Source organism: Dinoponera quadriceps, unplaced genomic scaffold (assembly GCF_001313825.1).
Source record: "Dinoponera quadriceps isolate SergipeBrazil2010 unplaced genomic scaffold, ASM131382v1 scaffold426, whole genome shotgun sequence".
In the NCBI taxonomy this organism is placed as follows: domain Eukaryota; kingdom Metazoa; phylum Arthropoda; class Insecta; order Hymenoptera; family Formicidae; genus Dinoponera; species Dinoponera quadriceps.
In genome coordinates, this window is record NW_014554535.1 from 403,820 (window position 1) to 408,777 (window position 4,958).

At 46.4% G+C, this 4,958-nt stretch overlaps 1 protein-coding gene across 1 annotated transcript in view; it reads left to right on the plus strand.

Moving 5' to 3' along the window:
- The first annotated feature begins 2,077 nt into the window (after positions 1 to 2,077).
- The window catches only part of LOC106751974 (lachesin-like), a 173,510-nt gene continuing 170,629 nt past the window's right edge, over positions 2,078 to 4,958 (plus strand). The window contains exon 1 of the mRNA XM_014633314.1: positions 2,078 to 2,243. The gene's annotated coding sequence lies outside the window, so the exon portion shown is untranslated. The remainder of the gene's footprint in view (positions 2,244 to 4,958) is intronic.

The following is a 4,958-nucleotide window of genomic DNA, read 5'->3' on the forward strand; positions in this document are numbered from 1 at the left end:
TATTTAGAGACGCGAATAATTTTTACGAATTAATAAAGAATTATTCAATTTATGCCCCCATGTCTCTCTTCCCCGTTCATTTTATCGAGACACGTTTTCACGTGGAGCCATGTTTCGCATGGATTAACGAAAGAAGGAGGGAAGAAAGAGCGAGGGAGAGGAAAAGGAGATCTCACAGTTCTCAAGCTCGTGAAATTAGTGTGTGTTCACGGGAAATAATATTACACAGTATGGATATAAAAGTGGCAGGTGGAAGTACATCCCGCTTTTAAACATTTTTCGAGGCGAGAGCCCTTTTTATCGTCGTCGACGAATTTCGCCGCTGCGCGGAAATACTCGTAAAACATTGAAGAGCGGAACAATTTATTTTTATGGAAATACGCGCGTGCATAAAAGATTTTCGTAACGCGCAACCCAGAAAGTATATTCATTTGCGAATAGGGATTTCACGCGTCGCGTATCATGCGGAAATTAATTGGGTGTGCCTGTAAATATTCACCGGGCGTGAAATTTTTATTTGCCCGTCGCGTCCGCAATCAAATCGTTGACGCCATGAATATCGCATGAATTCAATTTCGTATTGCATTATCTCGTTATGCGAATGGGATTGACCGCGCGCGAGGCGTCGTACTTTATTTCAATATTAAATGCCTTCCCGATGTCCTGCGTCCCGTTAATTATTAAATTTATGCGAGAAACTGCAATAGCGCCGAGGAGACAAAAGGAAGGCGCGAGAAGAGAATAACAAGGGAGAGGCGCCATTAAAAATGCTGAATAAACATGAAGGCGTCGCACGAATTCTTTTGCCCTGGACAGTATAATCATCGCATACACGCATTAGTGCAAATGACGCGCAATTTGCGAATGGTCCCATTCTTTCGGGATTATTGTGGCTTTTAAATAAATTGTAACGTCAATTTGCACGCCGTGCGTGTCGTCCGATTGCTTCGCACGAAAAGTTAACAAAATTTAGAAAATTAGCGCGAGAATAAAATACAGGAATCTATCAAATTAGTCGAGTCATATCCATAAAGAATCCCTCGGGTCATTTTCTCAGCATCACGGCCAGACCCTCCCTGTTTGCTTCCACTGCAATCTTCAACCGACGGCGTCCTCGAAAACCGCGCTTTACCCCGAGTCGAAATTTTAAATTCGACATTAAATCTTCAAATGGAGAAGACGGAAATAAGTCCCCACTTGTAGCATCAAAGAAGCACAATAAGCGTCCCTTTAAAGCGACAGGGGGAATTTAGTCCTCCAGAGTCTAAATTTTAGTTCTACATTAAGCCTTCAAGTGGAGAAACCGGCAATAAATTCTCCATTTGTAGCACCAAAGGAGCACGAGAGAAGACCTTTGAATATTTAACGCAGAAATAAATCAGACTTAAACCGGGACGGAAATTTCGGCTCGCGAATTAAAAGCCCGAACGCTCAAAGTATCGGGAGACGCGCGGAGGCGAGAGCGCCGATACTTCCACGGTATCGTTAGCACCCCCGAGTCCACCCTTGTTCACCGACAACCGCGGCGGCGAGTCTCCCGGCGTCGCGGTCGACTTAAGACGACTCCGTCGGCGTCCACCGGAGGTTCAAACCCCCGACATGCTAGGTGGGGATTCGGCGTTCCACGTGGAGGCGGAGCGACGTCGCGCGTCGGGGTGCCGAACCGACGCGGGGGCGTCCAACCCCCGAGGCTCCTGGTGGGGAGCCGTGGCGAACGCAGTCCCCGACGGATCACCGAGACGGTGCAACGCGTTCCGCCGGCTCCGTCCGCTGCTCGGACAAGTCGCTCGCCACGTGACCGCCACCAACGGGAGTCCCCGGTGTGGGTGGAAAGCGCGTCGATCGGGTCTCCCCGTCGACAGAGAGCTCGCGAAGGCCCATCGAGCACGAGGCCCGACCGCGCGTCCCATCGTTCACTTGAGAATTCGCGGTCTCACGGGGAGACGGAGACGCGTCACGTGACTATGACAGAACGAAGCGGAAGGACTGTCGATCGCTTCTCGGAATCGAGCGTGAGATCCTGAAGTGCGTCCCGTAGAGTTCGTCACTGGCGTTTGCGCGGTCAGCACCGCGGCTAGACACGTGAGCCCCGCGGGATTGGTGTACCTATGCTCGAGGTCGTCGTGTATGGTGCTGAAAGGTGGTGAACGTGTTGCCTAAGGCCGTTAAGGGCGGTCCGTGATGTTTCGCTGCCGGAGAGTTTAGGTGTACGGATTATCGGGGATAGAGCACGACCTGATAAGGTAAGACCCTTATCGCTACCACGATCCTCGAATCTCGTTTGTGCATACTTCAACGTCTTTGATGGAGTTCCCGGAGGCTGTGGGTCGATTTCAGATCGACTGTGGCTCGTGTGATTTTGCATCGGAATTACATTTTCAACCCGTTAGTGTTCTCTGTCAACTGTCCAAGAAATTTCAGGGAAATTTTCACGAGTCGATCGGCTGATTTCGATAGCTTTGACCGGTTAAGTCGTTAGTCTCCGGAGGGGGTGATTACGAGTCGAGTTTACGATTGATTATAGTTCGCGAGATTTTATAACGAGATTACGAGATTACGTCGTTTTAAACCCGTCTGTATCTTTGATTAATTGACTAAAAGATTTCAGGAAAATTCGAGTCGATCTGTTGATTTCGCTCATTTTTATCGGTTAAGCCGGAAGAGTCCGAAAACGGTGGTTACGAGACGATTTATGATCGACTATGGTTCGTGCAATTTTATAACGAAATCGGAAAACGTCGTTTTCAATTCGTTCGTGCTCTCTGCTAATTAAATAAAAAATTTCAGGAAAATTCCGGTCAATCAGCTGATCTCGATAATTTTAATCGGTTAAGTCTCCAAAGGAGTTGGTTACGGGTCAATTTTAAGTCGACTACAGCTCGCACGTCTTTATATCGGGATTCAGATTCTTCGTTTTCGAGCCCCGTTTGTGCTTTCTGCCGATTATTTAAAAAATTTCAGGAGGATTTCGGTCGATCGGCTGATCTCGATAGTTGCGAGCACTTAAAATCAACCTTCCCGGCTGTAGGGAACGAAAATCTATCTCCGCAGCTCGTTATACATAGAACACGAAGCTGTTATCGCTTCAATGTTACAATCTTCTTTAAAACTTACAATTAGTCCGCTTTGAATTCGCGACACAGTTGCAAATCAAGTCGGGCGTAAGGGAAAAATCCGGCAAGCGTTGCCGCCACTTTTAACGTCGCTAATTACACGCGCGTAGACTTCCGTAAGTGAACGGGCATAAGAGGTGTCACACGCGGCGGTAGAAATTTTCCGTGGTCCAATTTTCTCGCGCGGTAACTCGCAGAGGGCTGTATGTACGGACATATGCGCGTACACACACACGTACGCACGTACGAACACGGCCAACGTGTTCGTCCAGAATACGCGCCATCCGACCACGGAATTAATTCTTCACAAAGTTTGCGACAGTGGGACGGGGCGGATCAACGCTGCGCATGCCGTCTCAAAGAGATCCACGAACAATTATCCCACGCGTTTTAGAAAAACGGGAGCCTCCACGAGAGTGGTGGCACTTCTCCCTTTTTCTTCCCGGGCGTCCGCACTCACGGCCGCGATATTCGTGGCCCGCGGCAAGGAGGGATCGTAAAATGTGACCGGATACGCCTGTCTCCGCTGCTTCGTGCCTCCTCCGTGGAGAGCGACGGAAATAACGGCGGTCTACGCGATACCGCTTATTTTTCTACATCCTTCTCGCTCCGGCCAAGGTAATCTCTCACGCAGAATTCTCACACGGAGATAGCCGTCGGGATCGTCGGAGGCGGATGAGTTTTACGATGTGCGATTAATTTAGGGACTGACGTCACGCGTTGCATTTGATACCCCTTCGCGACGACCTCTTGATCCACAGGAAACGCCCGATCATTCAATCTATCCCTAATACTTCAAGGAAAACGATTAATGAGAAAATCGCCCGCTACGCGGTAAAACATTTTCTGTTAAATTAAATTTATTTCACATATTCCAAACGGTCCATACAAATTTCTGTGTTAATTTAACACGAGGTGAATATATTGAAAAGTAATACAAATATTGTGTAAAAGATTAACACAAAATAATAATACCTATAATCGGTACTGGAGTATAAATTGTATTAACACTTATAAATGTCATTTTAATATTTATACACGTTGGATATCGACTCAACACAAAATATTGAAGTAACATAATTATAATATGTTAAATTAACATACGGATATGTTGAAAGTTTAACACAATATGAACAACGGCCGATTTTAACACAAATACAAAATGTTTTTTTGCTGTGTATATCCCGTTTATACGCCTACACGATAACGGGGAGAGGCATACTCTATTAATCATATGTATGAGAACACACATTCTATATCATTTTTAATTTTGTAACAACAAAATTTTGATCCTGCTTAAAAGCTTACGTGACAACAGCAAAAACAACAGCATATTTTCCTAATTACATGTGTGAAAACACATATTGCCCTTCATTTTTTTTTTTTATAATTCGTATCTTCTTCAATAGCGGCTTCGTCGCGATGACGCGATTAATCAGAACTGAAACGCGCGACAGTTTCGAGAAAAAATAGTGCACTTTAGGAAACAGACTTCCAGGCTGCAGTGTTACTGAAGATTGTTCCATTAATCCGTTAATCGTGTCATGTCGCTCGCATAACTGTAATTATGTTAACTTTTCACCGTGACGAACACACGGATACACGCCACGCACAATGCAGGCCACGGCGAAACATTGCCCGAGGTCGTGATCATACTTTCGACTTGTTTTAAAGTAAGATGGCGCGATACGATGAAAAGTAGTTCGAATTACAAGCGGCAAGTTTAATTACTTTCAAATAAGCGCGGTATATTTTTGCCGCGATACCCTTCCTCGCGTTTTCCCACAGCGCAACACGCGAAATGGGAAGGCGAAAGCGCCCGTGCAAGTTACCCCCCCCCCCCCC